This window comes from Narcine bancroftii, chromosome 9, assembly GCF_036971445.1.
Source record: "Narcine bancroftii isolate sNarBan1 chromosome 9, sNarBan1.hap1, whole genome shotgun sequence".
Taxonomy (NCBI): Eukaryota; Metazoa; Chordata; class Chondrichthyes; order Torpediniformes; family Narcinidae; genus Narcine; species Narcine bancroftii.
This window is the reverse complement of record NC_091477.1, coordinates 61366524-61382206: the sequence shown is the minus strand read 5'-3', so window position 1 is coordinate 61382206 and position 15683 is coordinate 61366524. Positions and strand designations below refer to the sequence as shown.

Sequence of the window (15683 nt, the reverse complement as noted above, 5' to 3'; positions counted from 1 at the left end):
ATAAATAAACCAGTCAAAACAAAATTTAAAAGTTACTTAACATCTAAATTCATACATATCAAATATGTATTTCATACATTTGAAATGCAGTTCAAAAAAATTATCAAAAAAATAAGTGGTCGGGAAGATTACCATTATATAATAATCAACTTGTTCCTTTCATGGTATCTAATACTATTTTGAAACAATGGGAGGAGAAAGGAATACATAATTTATCTGACTGTTTTTAGAAGGTCATTTTTGTTCTTTTGTCGAATTGCAAAAGAGATTTGATATAAGTGGTTATTCTATATTTGTGTATTATCAGTTAAGATCTTTTGTAAAACAGGTATGCGGTCGTCAAATGAATTTACTGTCTGAAACTGATTTTGAGAAATATGTGCTCTCATTTCCAAAAAACGGTTATATATCAGGTTTGTATTGGGATAAAGATAAAATGAAATGGGAAAAAGATTTAAGTTTAACAATAACTGAAGAAGATTGGTCTGAAATCTGCCGTAATAGTGTTCCAAAATTGATTAATGCTAGATTGGCGATGATTAATTATAGTTTTATACATCAATTATATTTAACACCCGAAAAATTTTAAAAATTTGGTTTTAGTAAGTCAGATCTTTGTTTTTGTTGTGATCAGGTTTCTGGTACTTTTTTTACATGCTGTTTGGTTGTGTGATCGGTTACAACAATTATGGAAAGGGATTCAATCTGTATTTAATAATCTATATAATCTTCATATTGTATTAGACCCTGATATATTTTTATTAGGGAATATGCAACCGTTGATTGATTTAGAATTAGATAATTACCAGATCTCTTTTATTTACTTAGCGCTGGCAGTGGCCAAGAAATGTATAGCGATTACTTGGAAGAATAGAAATGTATTGTCTTTAGATAGGTGGTATTCAGAGATGAAGTTTTGTTTGGAAAGAATATCTTTTTCTATACAAGATAAGATGTCTTTTTATGAGTTAAAGTGGACCCCATTTATTGATTATATACAATTTAAATAAGTTTGAATTAATCATTTTTTTTCTTTAAAAAAACTTTTTTATTATATATTTTTTCTATATATATGTTTTCTTTTTTTTCTCTTTCTTTTTTTCTTTTTTTAAGTTTTTTTATTATTAGTTGTTTTTTTTCGTTTAAGTTCTTTTTGTTTTTGTTTTTTCATATATATTCTTATATAATAAAAATTTTTAGGATTAATAATTAATACTTGATTAGCATTTTTTGTTTGTTTTTTTATATATATCGATCTTTTTTAAGATATATTTTTTTATTATACTAATAGTATTAATTCTTCACTCTTTATCGTGGGGGTGGGGAGGGGGGGGTTTAGGGGTTAAAAATAGTTTTTTTTTAGTCTTAGTTTTTAGTTGTTAGGGGGAGATGCCGAGATTGGTATTGTATTAACTATGTTACTTTGTACTTGTATTACTTTATTTTGTATTTTTTCTGTACGTGAATTACTTACTTTCTTCATATGTTAAAATTAATAAACAAAGTTTCAAAAACAAATTATTATTATTTCACAAATTATAAGTAATTTTTTCTAAATGTAAACATGATTGAATTTCATTATGCCATCTTTGTATATTTAACTCCACATCATTTTTCCAGGTTACTGCTATACATTTCCTAGCCACTGCCAAACTCATTCGAATAAATACAATCTGAGGTTTATCCAAATGCATTGTTAATGGATTCGTATAACCTAATAGACATGGATCCACATATAAATCTGCTTGGAGTAAATCTCACAAAAAATTTATAATTTTTTCCCAAAAAGGCTTAACTTTTAAACAATTCCACATAGAATGAACAAAAGCACCTGTCTGATCTCCACACCGAAAACACAAATCAGAATCGCTAAAACCATATCCCTTTAACTTTTCGTGAGTTAAATACAACTGGTGCAGAAAATTATAATTGACATTAACTAATTTTGTGACACTATGCAAACATAAATCTGACCATTCTTTCTCAGAAATAGAAGTAGATAACTCCTGTTCCCATTTATCTATTATTCTCAATACACCTACCTTCTTCATTTTTACCTGCAACAACGAATATATTTCTGAGACAAACCCTTTCTTTCCCTTATTCCTAAGTAACATTTCAAACTTCGATTGCGTTGGCAGTATCATTTCCCAACCAAAACAGTTCAATAAAAAAATCACGTACTTTATAATAAGCAAACAGTGTGTTCTGTGATATGCCAAACTTCTCTCTAAGCCTATCAAATGAAAGAAATGAACCTGCTTCAAAACAATCTTCAATTAATACCAAACCCTTTGAATCCCAATCCTTCAAATAAGGATTATACAGAGAAAAGGGAATTAACTGATTCTGATATAGCGGAGTTTTTATCCCTCGAACCTATAGATTGCTCCATACTTTAAACAAATGATTCAGTATGGGTAACTTATATGCTTGTAAAAGCAAAAAAATCCATTTATATTGTTACAAGATCAAACTAGCAACCACAAAGAAGGCATTTCACACAGGGGTAAAGATGAACAATTACTTTATTAACAAAAATTCACCTTCAAACTTTCATTCAAAATTCCCCCTTTTGTAACAATGCCCACTGGTTATTATGCAAATTTCTATAACAGTGTAAAACTAATAAATTCCCCAGCCTAAATATAACATATACAATTAAAGTCTAAGTTATATTTCCAACCAGCCCACAGAAAAACTTAGACACAAAACAAACTCAAAACACACAAGACTCACAAATCTTCGATCTCAATTGAAGCAAAGATCATAAACAAAATTCAGTTTGTTTGGTAAACTGAAGCGAAAAGATCTTTGAGACAGAGAGAGAGCACAAAATTTGAAGTTGTCTTCTTGTGTTGCTTGCAGTGAGAGGAACAACTGGCTTGGTTTGGATCCTCTGGCTGCCTTCAGAATGTTCATCGCTTTTTGAAATCCCAACATTCTAAACTGTCTTCCAAACAATGAGTCATGTTTTGGGCCTTCTTCCACTCCACAGCACCCCCAGTGGTGGTTTACCATCCAAGTCCAAAAAAATTTAGATCATCTGCACATGCCCAGACCATCTCCCACTCTCTCAGCAGTCCACCTTCACCTTGGCTCTCAATGGCAAACTGTCACTTTTTAACATAAAACCACATAAGACATAGATCAATACACAACACAGAACTCTGTAACAATATATAAAGTGATGTATTGATCTTTTCCATATCCAATCCATTGTCACATAAGCCCACATCAATATCAAACAGTTGATCAATATCAAACAGTCTACTAATAAATTTCAACTGTGCTGCCTGGTAATAATTTTGAAAATGTGGTAACTGAAGACTTCCCAAATCATATGTCCATGTCAAGTTTTGCAACGATACTCGAGATAATTTGCCCTTCCACAAAAAAGAACTTATCACTTTATTTAATTCTTTTTAAAATTTCCCCAGTATAGGACATGGAATTGATTGAAACAAATACTGAACACGAAGTTGTATATTCATTTTGATACAATTTACTCAACTAATCAATGTTAATGGTAAATCTTTCCATCTATTTAAATCAGACTTAATCTTATTTAACAAAGGTAAATAATTTAAACCATATAAATTCTTATATTCCTTATCATCAATTACACCTAAATAATCTTATCTGACTATTTAAATTTAATAATTTGCATTCAATCTGAGTAGTCCTCATCAGATATAGGTAATATCTCACTTCTATCCCAATTTACTTTATACCCCAACATTGATCCATAAGATTTTAATAATTCCTGTAAAGGTTCTAGAGAATTCTTAAGTTTAGATAAATATATCAACACATTGTCCGCAAATAAATTAATTCTATACTCCCGTTACTCAACTGTAATATCCTGAATATTCATATTTTGTCTAATTGCTTGGGCTGAAGGTTCTTTAACCAAAGCAAATAAGGCTGGTGACAATGGGCAGCCCTGTCTCATTGATCTAAACAAAGTAAATGCCTGAGAAACCTGACCATTTGTCACCATTGGCGTAGAAGGATTAGTATTTAATGCATTAACCCAACCAATGAAAAATGGTCCAAATTTAAATCTCTCCAACACTTTAAACAAAAATTTCCACTCAACCTTCTCAGGATGCCTTCTCAGCATCTAACACTAGTCTCTTTGGTTGGTTTAATTGCCGTCTTGATGCATTGATTATTGTAAGTAATTTAATAATATTATCAGCTGAATATCTATTCTTAATGAATCCTGCCTGATCTACATGCACCATTTTTGGTTAAAAAAAATTAGCCAATCTATTTACTAAAACTTTTTCTACAATCTTATAACCTACATTCAATAAAGATATAGGTCTATAAGATGCATCCTTCAATGGGTCTCTATCTTTCTTTGGTATAACTGTTATCAATGCTCTTGAAAATGACTCTGGGAACAACCTGTAGCCTGTTTCAATACATCCATCTACACTGGAAATAACAAATCATGAAATTCTTTATAAAACGCTACCATAAACCCATCCTCGCCAGGTGATTTACCAGTTAGCATAGCCTCTTCAAGTTCAAAATCCGTAAATGAAGCATCTAACAATTTTATATCATCCTCCTCCAATAATTCAGCTTAGACAAAAACATATCAATCTGTTCAGTATCTACATTCCCCTCAGATACATACAGATTCCGATAAAAAGCACAAAATTCCTCATTAATCTCCTGTGGTTTATGTAACACCTGAATTTCCACGTATTGCTTAATTGTTCTAGAAGCTTGTTCTGTCTTCAACTGCCATGCCAATACTTTATGTGCCCTTTCCCCTAATTCATAATAATGCTGTTTTGATCTCAAAAGTAATCTCTCATAATTATGTTTCATATTGTAATGAAGTTTCAAATTAGATAACTGTATCTTATTATCTTACGTTGCATTTTCTTGAAACTTTTTCTCCAAATCTGCAATTTCTTTCTCTAACTCCAAAAGTTCAACTATATATTGCTTCTTCACTTTGGCTGTATAACTAATAATTTGACCTCGCAAATATTCTTTCAAAGCATCCCACAACATAAGTTTTCTTTGTACTAATCCCTCATTCATCTCCAAAAAAAATTTGATCTGATCGCTCAAAAACAAATTTAGGTCTTCTTAGCAACATCTCATTAAACCTCCAATGACAAGTTGTTTCAACCTTCTCTCTACAGTGTCACAAGAAATCAACAACAAAGAGAGATCAGACAATATTCTACTCTTGTATTCTGCAGTCAACCCTTCCCTGTAAATGAGCTGAAACCAAAAAAAAAAATCTATTCTAGAAAATGGCTCATGATGAGCAGAATAAAACAAATAATTCTTCTTGGTTGGATGAATTTGTTGCTATATCTCAACTAAATTTCTTTCTTAACAATTTTTGGAGATTTGTCCAACAGTGGATCCAAACAGCAATTAAAATCCCCACCTACCATTATATTCTCATTTGATTGATTCAAATTTTTAAAAAAAGCATCAGTAACAAATTGTACATGATCTTCATTCGGTGCATATAAATTCAACAAAGTCCAGGCTTCCTAAAACAACTTACAATTCAATTTCAAAATTCTTCCCACATTCTCAAAAACAGATTCTAAAATAAAACGTAGCCTTTTATGTATCAAAATTGCCACTCCCCTAGCTTTAGAATTAAAAGAAGATGCCAAAACATGTCCAACCCAGTCCCACTTCAATTTCAAGTGTTCCTTTTCTGTCAAATGTGTCTCTTGCAGGAAGGCAATGTCCACCTTCATCTTCTTGATATAATCCAAGACTCGCTTCCTCTTTATTAAATATTGCAAAATTTAATTTATTTATTTTACCTTAAGAAATAGCTCCCAACACAACCAACCCACAAACAAACTTAAGCTCCGAAAAGGAAAAAACCCACGTGCTTATTGTTAGAGATAGAGAATTTAGGTTAAAATGGCTTAAGTTAAAATGTGATGATTAATCATAAAAAGGGAAGCCAGAACGGACAGGGAGCTTACTAGCAGCCAAGGACAAAAAGTTCAGCTGGATATGTTTTTTTTAAACATATCTTTTCATGGTCATAGTGAGAGACATGCAGGAGACAAAAGATTGATAAGAAGGGTTAGAAACAGAATTTAGTGTATGTAGAGTTCGCAGCGTACGTAACGAACGTGATAATTAAAAATGCAGTTGTACTTAGAATGCTTTTGCAATACTAACCAATTAAAACAGTATTAATAAGAAGGGGAAGGGCAAACAACAAGGGTATAAAAATCAATGCACTGTATGTATCGGGGCTTAACTGGTGAGAAACCAGTTGAGTCCAACTCTGCAGACTTGTAAATAAAGCTTGTCGTGTCATCAGTTTTAAAGAGACTCATGTGTGAGAAGTTTTATTTCTGACACTTACCCTACTCTAAAAACAAAATACAAATAAACCATAAAAAAGGAAAAAAGAAAAAAACCCTTTAAACCCCTCTAAAAGAAAAGAAAAAAAACACCGGGTGTGGTCTAAACCACTAGCGGCGGATGACTTCAGAAGCTGCAGTGCAATCCAACCCACTCCCCCAGCTGATATTCATATATCTCAAAACATCACCTAAATAACAATGTTAATTTAATCTACTACACCCACAACTCCAACTGATTGATCCTGAACACCAGTTGCAACAACAGATAAATCCTCTTCTCCCTTCCGGATCAAATGTTGGTCTTCAACATTCTTCCTGCTGTTCCCATTACACTTTGGAGAACCCTGCGCTTTCAATTGCTTCTGCAACTCAGAACTATGTAAATTATTCGGCAAAGATTTAGCAAAAGACAAGGCATCAGCTTCATCATCAAAAAAACTTAGCCTGAAAATCTCCATAAAACACCTTCAACACAGCAGTGTACCTAAAAACAAACTGATAACCCTTCTTCCATAACACAGCTTTAGCTGGATTAAACTCCTTCTGACACCTTATCACATCTTGACTTAAATCTGCATAGAAAAAAACCCTACGGCCTTGAATCATCATAGGGCCCTAATTCTGCCGAGCTTTCTGGACTGCCAATCGCAAAGTTAACTCATGGTCTTGATACCTTAAACAACGAATAAAAACTGCCTGTGGAGGTTGATCAGGAAAAGCTTTTCTTCGTATTGCCCTATGTGCTCTGTCCCGTTCCAATCCTTCTGGGAAAGCATCCTTTACCAACACCTCAGGAATCTATTTCCAAAGAAACGTCACTGGATCCGTTCCTTCAAAATCTTCTGGTAAACCCACTATTTTAACATTGTTACGTCTACAGTGAATCAATCTTCTGCAAGAATTCACAATTCTGAACATTCCAATCCGTAAGACAATGTTCCAAATAGTCTATTCATTCAGTATAACGATCTACAGTATCCGTACAATCACAAAATGCTCTCTTAATACCTTTAAATTCACCCTGGACCACATCTACTGCTCTTAAATATTTAATCACATCCTGCTAAATTGATGCCACTTCTCCTCTTAATTCAGTAAATTGAAGCTTGCTTTCTTGGAAACCTTGGGTAACTTGAACATAAACTCTTCTGAAACAGACAGAGTGGGAGATTTAGTTCTAGAAGTTTTTTAAAGTTTTTGAGACTTTTGAAGCCTACCTTGAAGAAGTTTAGCTGCTTTCAGTATTATTTCTGCATCTTCTTCAGGTTGTTCCATTAGTTCCTCTTCTTCTGATTCCAAAACGAACGCTGATGCCCGGGCCTCCCAACTCCGGGTCAGCATCCCCTCGCACGCAGGCCCGACATGTTCAGGTTGTCGGGAGAGAGTTGCCCTGGTCATCAGGGCCCGGTTGGAAGTCGCGCGCATGCCCAGTGCAGGTTGGGCTCCGTAGCGAAGACCCGACATCTCCACAGTCAGGTTTAGCACATCGGCAGCTGGTCCTATGTGCGTGTGACTGCGATCGGGAGAAGGGCCCTCGCTCTCACAAAAGCCCGCGTCCCCAGGAGCGTGCAGGCATGACCCTCCTTCAGCAGGTAACCAGTAGCGGTGTCATCTTGTGTTGAGGGCTCTGGTATTACTAAAACCTTTGCCTGAGCGATCCTTTGAGTCTTCGGCTGCTCCAAAATCGACCAGGCAGGCCTCAGTTCTTCTGCACTTTCTACCCTTTTAAACTGTGCTTTTTTTTTGAAGTTTGAGTTCATTATGGCTTTCAGAATTCACTAAAATTTTGACAAATACTTTTAAAGTACAAACAGTTCTTAAAAATTTGGTATTAATTATTCAGCTGGGATCCCAGGTCTGCTTCCTATGCCATCTTGCCACGTGCCCTCCCCCCGTTACTTCTTTAACAGTAAAGAAAGCATCCAAATCCTTAATATCCTTCATTCAAAAAGGGTAAATCCAAATCTGATTTAAAAATATTATGTATTTATTTGTCAGAAGTACACAATTTTTCATTAAATTTATGAAAATTTTTAACAGGGTTTGTTTAGATTTTTTAAAAGCCACAACAATGAGGGAATTCAGATATAAACTTGTCATTGTAAGGTTTGAATTTTCCTTGACTCATGTTGATAGTAAATTCACAAAATTTGTCACTAATTCATGAATTTTGTCTAAGACAAAAACTAGCTCTGTAACAGGAAGCACTAACAATTTCCCCAGAGTATACTAAGAAATACCAGTCTAATGTCACCAGATACGGCTGAGATCTCACAAGATGAGGGTTGCTTCCTGAAGGAGTGAGTTTATCTTGAGGAGTTAGCAACTTTATTATTCTATTTTGAAGGAGAAAGAAAGCTTTCTTTGTCACGGTAAATGTGATCAATAATTTTTTTTGTTCTTTTACTGGCTTCATTTTAAATAAACATGCTGATTTATATCTTGAATGTAGATATGTTAAAATGTTCTATGAAGAACAGAAATATGATGAGATTGGTGGTGGGGCACTTAAGGATAAAGGAGGTAACGTGCCTGGAGGTTGGGGAGTCCCTAAATGAATACTTTGCTTCAGTGTTCACCAGAGGACCTTGGTCAAGGGAGGTCAGAATAGAACAAGCTTATATCCTGGACCATGTTGAGATTAAGAAAGAGGAAGTGCTGGATCTTCTTCAAAAAATTAGGTTACCCGTATCAGACTAGATATACCTTGGGTTGGTATGGGAAGAGATTGGTGGGGTATTGGCAATGATCTTTGCATCCTCCTTGACCTAAGGCATTGTGCCAAAGGATTGGAGAATGGCAAATGTGATCTCCTTGTTTAAAAAAGATAACAGGAGGATCCTGCGAATTATAGACCAGTTCCATCAGCAGTGCGCAAACCATTGTTGAGGATTCTTAAGGACAGGATTTTTGAGCACAGTCAGCATGGATTTTTGACAGGAAGATCATGCCTCATGAGCCTAATTGAGTTTTTTGAGGATGTAACAAAAGAAATAGAGAAAGGTAGAGTTTATGGACAAGATTCCCCATGGGCGACTCATTCAGAAAGACATGAAGCATGGGATCTATGGAACCTGGGTTGTCTGGGTTCAGAATGAGCTTGCTTGTAGACAGTAGAAAGTAGTATTGGGCAGAGAGTATTCATCCTGGAGGTCAGTGATTAATCGAGTTTGGCAGAGGTTGGTTCTGGGACCCCCTGCTCTTTATGATTTTTATAAATGATCTGGACAAAGAAGAAGAGGGATGGACCCGTAAGTTTGTGGGTGATACAAAGGTTGGAGGAGTTGTGGATGGTGCTGAAGGTTGTTGTAGGTTATAACAGGATATAGATGGGATGCAGAGTTGGGTGGAAAAGTGGTAGATAGAGTTCAGCCTGAATAAGTGTGAGGTGATGCATTTTTGAAATTCAAACTTGAAGGCAAATTATACAGTTAACAATAGGATACTTAACAGTGTGGATTAACAGAGGGACTTTGGGGTCCAAATCCATAGATCGCTCAAGGTTACCATGCAGGTTGATAAGATAGTTAAAAAGGCTCATGGGATAGATAGAACATACAACATAGAATACCACAGCACAGTGCAGGCCCTTCAGCCCTCAATGTTGTTTCAACCCATACAAAAATTACTAAACCTCCATAACCTCCATCCATGTGCCTGTCTAAGAGTCTCTTCAATGCCACTAATGTTTCAGCCTCCACCATCATCCCTGGCCATGCATTCCAGGCACTCACAACTCTCTGTGAATAACTTACCCCTGACATCTCCCCTAAACTTCCCTCCTTTCCCTTTGTGCACATGTCCTCTGGTGTTTGCTGATCCTGCCCTGGGAAACAGGTGCTGGCTGTCCACCCTCTTTATGTCTCTCATAAACTTATAGATGTCTATTAAATCTCCTCTCATCCTTCTGCACTCCAAAGAGAAAAGTCACAGTTCTACTAACATTGCCTCAGAATACTTGTTTTCCAATTGTGGTGATACTTGGTTACTGGCACTGAGTATATGTTTAGTTCATATCTATGGCTGGCCAGCCTTACCCCGGTGTCTCCACCTCCGGAATCCCCAAATAAAGGCAGTTACACCAAGTCCCTCCCTCAGTACGAGTCCTGGAATCGGGCCAGAACAGGAGCATGGTCCAAGTCTTTAGGTATTAAAACCCTGTTGTCCAACAACTCCAGCCGTTTGGAATTATTGATAATGTATCAATTTAAGTGCGATAAAATTTTGCAGTGAACAAGCTGCTGAAGCCAGACAAACTACATGTGGATCTGCAAACACCCCGCCATCTGCCAGTTCGACAGCGGCTGCACCGAGAGTTTTGTTCACCCTGATGCGGTGCAGGACTGTTCACGTGTTGTGAGTCCATCCAGTTGTAAGATATACCTGGCATCCAAGTCACAGTCAACCGAGACTCTGGACTACTGCATTGTATCTCTAACTCTTCGGGGCTCTACTTATGACAATTTTAAACTGTTGGTCATGCCCCAGCTCTGCGCGCTGATAATCCTGGGGCTGGACTTCCAGTACCACCTCAATAGCGTCACTTTGGAATTCGATGGGCCGCATCCTCCCTTCACTGTCCACAACCACCAATTTTTAAACCACCTGCACTCCCCTCCAGACAAAACAAACCCACAACCTAGCTACGGCATCCGACATATGTGCACTCCAGCCTCTGGGTACGCCCTCCCGCCACATTCACTAGCCTCACCCCTGACTGCAACCCAGTCGCCACCAAGAGCAGGAGATGCAGCTCGGGAAATAGAGCATTCATCAAGTCAGAAGTGCAACAGCTTCTGGCTTAGGGGATCATAGAACCAAGCACAAGCTCCTGGAGGGCCCAGGTCGTGATGGTCAAGAACAGGGAAAAACTCCATATGGTTGACTACAGTCAAACCATAAACAGGTTCACACAGCTGGATATGTACCCCCTTCCCCACATCACTGATATGGTAAAACAGATCACCCAATACCGGGTGTTCTCTCATTGATCTGAAATCAGCATATCACCAGTCCTGATCTAGTCAGAGGACTGTCAATGTACAGGTAGATGATCTTTTATCCGGACATCTAAAATCCAGAAAGCTCCAAAATCCAGTAAGTGGAGACTGGCGGTTGGGGGAGGCAGCCAAGGGACTGGCGGTTGGGGAGGCAGCCGAGGGATTGGGCAGTTAGGGGAGATTGCCTGGAAGTTGAAGGACCAGCGGTTGGGGGAGGCGGCTGGGCGGCTGAGGGATCAGCGGTTGGGGGAGACTGCCGGGCATCTGAGGGACTGCGGTTGGGAGAGATGGCTGAGGAACCGGCGGTTAGGAGAGACAGCCGAGGGACCGCAGTTGGGGGAGATGGCCAGGCGGCTGACGGACTGGTAGTTGGGGGAGACTGCCTGGCGCCCGAGTGACCACAGTTGGGGGAGATGGCTGAGGGACCGGCAGTTTGGGGAGACAGCTGAGGGACCGTGTTTGGGGGAGACAGCCGTGGGACCAATGGTCGGGGGAGATGGCCAGGCGGCTGAGGGACAGCGCTTGGGGGAGGTGGCCGGGCGGCTAAGGGACCGGCAGTTGGGGGAGACTGAGGGACTGCGGTTGGGAGAGATGGCTGAGGGACCGGCGGTTAGGAGAGACAGCCGAGGGACCCCAGTTGGGGGAGATGGCCAGGCGGCTGACGGACTGGTAGTTGGGGGAGACTGCCTGGCGGCCGAGTGACCACAATTGGGGGAGATGGCTGAGGGACTGGCAGTTTGGGGAAGCAGCTGAGGGACCGCAGTTGGGGGAGACAGTGAGGGACCAATGGTCGGGGGAGATGGCCGGGCAACTAAGGGACTGCAGTTGGGGGTGACGGCCGAGTTGTGGTTGGGGGAGACAGCTGAGGGACCAGCATTTGGGCGAGACTGCCCGGCGGTCGAAGGATCGGGGTTGGGGGAGACGGCCAGGAAACTGGAAGAGGGTGGGGGTGGATATGGCAGCACAATTCGGATGGGCTTTCCGAAATCCGGAAAAATCTGAAATTCTGAACACACTGTCCCCCAAGGGTTCCAGATAAAGGATTGTATACCTGTACCACATTCAAGGCAGACAGTAACCTCTACACTTCCTAAAGGTCCCTTTTGATGTCGCCAATGGGGTCTCCATTTTCCAACGGGAAATGGAGGAGATGGTAAAACAGCATGAGCTCAAGGCCACGTTCCCATATTTGGACAACGTGACCATTTGTGGTCATGACGTGCAGGACCATGACTCAAACCTGGAGAAATTCCTCAAGACTGCCAAGGCATCAACCTCACTTACAACAATGCAAAGTGTGTGTTCCGGACATCACACCCGGCCATTTTTGGTTATGTTATGGAACATGGTGTCGTTGGGCCAGACCCCAACTGTGTTCGCCCCCTGATGGAACTCCCTCTGCCTTGCAGCCTCAAGCCCCTAAAGAGGTGCCTTGGGATTTTCTCTTACTACGCACAGTTGGTTCCCAATTATGCTGACATGGTCCAACCTCTGGTGAAACTCCTTCCAACTCCTACTGGAAGTTCAGGAGGCCTTCACCACATCAAAGGGGGCATCACCAAGGCTACGATGCATGCTGTGGATGAGTCCAACCCTTCCCTTTGCCCTAGCAGTCACTCTCAACCAAGCGGGAAGACCGGTAACATTCTTCTCCTGCACCCTCCACGGCCCTGAGGTCCGACACTCCTCCAGTGAGAAGGAGGCCCAGGCGATCATTGAGGCAGAGCGCCACTGGAGGCACTATCTGGCTGGGAAGCAATTTACCCTGCTGACTGACCAACATGAAGATGCATTCATGTTCCACAACAAACAGTGGGGTAAAATTAAAACCAATAAAATCCTGAGGTGGAGGGTAAAACTCTCCTCCTATAATTAGCTCAACAAGCCCATGGATGCTCTGGCCCAGGCAATGTGCGCCTGCTCGCCATCTGACCGGCTTCAATCCCAATCCCTCCACCATGATCTCTGCCACTCCAGGGTCACTTGGCTTTTTCATTTTTACAAGGCCAAAAATCTCCCCTACTCCATTGATGATGTCCGGACCCTGAATAGAAACTGCAGGGTTTATGCCAAATGCAAACCACGTTTCTGCAGGCCCGACAAGTCACATCTGATCAAGGGGCTCCTGCCCTTGTCCAATCGGAACCTATACTTCCTCAACATTTCCCCTTCACCATCCCCTGCCCAGATATGACCACGACTATTGTTAAAAAGGCACTACACAGTATCTTGGCCCTATTGGGGTACCCGAGCTACATCCACAGCTATCTTTTATGAGTGACAAGCTGTGACAGTAGTTTTTGGTGTGGGCCATCACTACCAGCAGAACTACAAGCTATGACCCTGGGAGAATGGCCAGGTGGAGCAGGAGAATGCTACGATATGGAAGGCAGTCCTTCTAGGATTAAAGTCGAGGGGCTTACCTGTCTTCCAGTGGCAGGGTCCACTGCGATGCCCTCCACAGAATCAGATACATCCTGTGTACCGCCACCAATGCCACGCCTCATGAATGACTGTTTTCCTTCCCCAGGAAATCAGTGTCGGGGACCACGCTACCACCCTGGCTGATGTCCCTGGGCCCAGTCCTGCTCAGGAGGCATGTACATGTCCATAAGACTGATCCACTAGTAGAGAAGGTCCACCTCCTCCACACCAACCCCCAGTACCCCCAGTGGCGGACAGATGTGAGGATACAGTTTCTGTCCAGGACCTGGCCTGCACAGGAGACCCCAAGACCACTGCTAATCTACCACCACCCCTACACCCACTGATTACCCCCTCCCCCACCCCATACCTGGGCACCCTTCACCAACCCAGGCACCAGCTGCTATGACCATCACAGCTGATCCCCACCAACCCACCCTGACTCTTGCACCATCCACCCCACCCCCACACCCAGGTACACAAGCTCCCACCTACCACATGACTGGGAACCAGCAGCTGCACCACAGCCAACACCATGCAGGTCCACAAAGAACAGAAGACCATCAGACCGGCTGAACCTGTGATGGACACTGGACTTTTCTGCCCTGGGTCTTTTTTAAAAATAGTGGTGATACACCACTGAATACTGTTTCTTGGTTATTGGCACTGGGTATATGTTTGGTTCATATATATGGCTGGCCCACCTTCCCTTGGTGACTTCAACCCCTGGAATTCCCTAATAAAGTCAGTTACACCAAGTCCCTCCCTCAGTACGAGTCCTGGGACCAGGTCAGAACAGGAGCATGTTCCAAGTCTTATGGTATTAAAAGCCTGTTGCCCAGCAACTCCAGCCGTTTGGTATTATTGATAGCGCATCATCAATCCAGGTAACATCTTGGAAAATCTCCTCTGCACCCTCTCCACATCCTTCCTATAATGAGATGAACAGAACTGAAAGAAATATTCTAAGTGTGTTCTCACTAGAGATTTACCAGGATATTTCCTGGATTAGTAAACTTGCCTTATGAGACAAAGTTAGCAGACCTTTGGAGCAAAGAAGGATGAGAAGTGACTCAATAGAGGTCTTCAAGGTTCTGAGAGGCATATATAAAGCAGAGAGCCAGAGCCTTCTCCCAGTGGGTGCAACAAACATAAAAGGGCATCTGTACAAAGTGAAGGGAGGGAAGTTCAGAGGAGACAGCAGGGTTAAGTTATTCACACAGAGTTCTGGGGGCCTGGAATTCATGACTAAGGGTTGTGGTGGAGACTGGAACAACAGGGGCATTTAAGAGACTCTTAAACAAGCACATGGATGAAAGAAAAATAGATGGTCATGTGGTAAGTGTTTTATAGTACAACATAGTCAGCACAACATCTTGGGCTGAATGGCCTTTTCTGTGCTGTAATGATCTATGTTCTACAGTATACATCATCACAGAGAAATAATGGAAATAATAAAGAAGCAGTTTAACTATTCCAATGATTTGGAAAAATTTGCTTCCCAGAATCATGTCTCAGTCAGACCAGAATCAGATGCTCAACACTTTTACCTCAGATACATTGTTGGGTTACTCAGGACTTGGTTTGAATTTTCCATTTTTTTGAACTTAAGAAGCTTCTCTATGAAAGACTGTTTTTGCATGTAAGTGTTCTAAAAGATTTATGTGGAGCAAGGACCCTTCACGTTAAATGCTTTGCTCGCAGGTTAGTTTATTGCCCCTGTGAGTGTTCGGATCAGGAGTCTGTTCATCCAAATCATAAAGGGGTTGAGATGACATTATGAGAATTTACAGAAATATGATCATTCATTGAATTCATTGTTAGGGGGAGGGGGGGTGGAATCGTTGCTTCTGTCCCAGAATCTTTGGATTAAGGAGAT

The 15683-nt window shown here is 40.5% G+C and overlaps 1 protein-coding gene and 1 long non-coding RNA gene across 4 annotated transcripts in view; one reads left to right on the top strand and one right to left on the bottom strand.

Annotated features, from left to right (window-relative positions):
- Nucleotides 1-8256, bottom strand: part of LOC138743696 (uncharacterized) — an 85197-nt gene extending 76941 nt beyond the window's left edge. The window contains exon 1 of one of the 3 annotated variants that reach the window (XR_011345022.1): nucleotides 7598-8256. This is a non-coding gene — a long non-coding RNA (uncharacterized lncRNA). The remainder of the gene's footprint in view (nucleotides 1-7597) is intronic. The other 2 variants (XR_011345020.1, XR_011345021.1) reach the window with 2 other exon arrangements.
- The window catches only part of LOC138743694 (NLR family CARD domain-containing protein 3-like), a 120254-nt gene that overhangs the window by 89137 nt on the left and 15434 nt on the right, over nucleotides 1-15683 (top strand). The gene's annotated exons all lie outside the window — the stretch shown is intronic.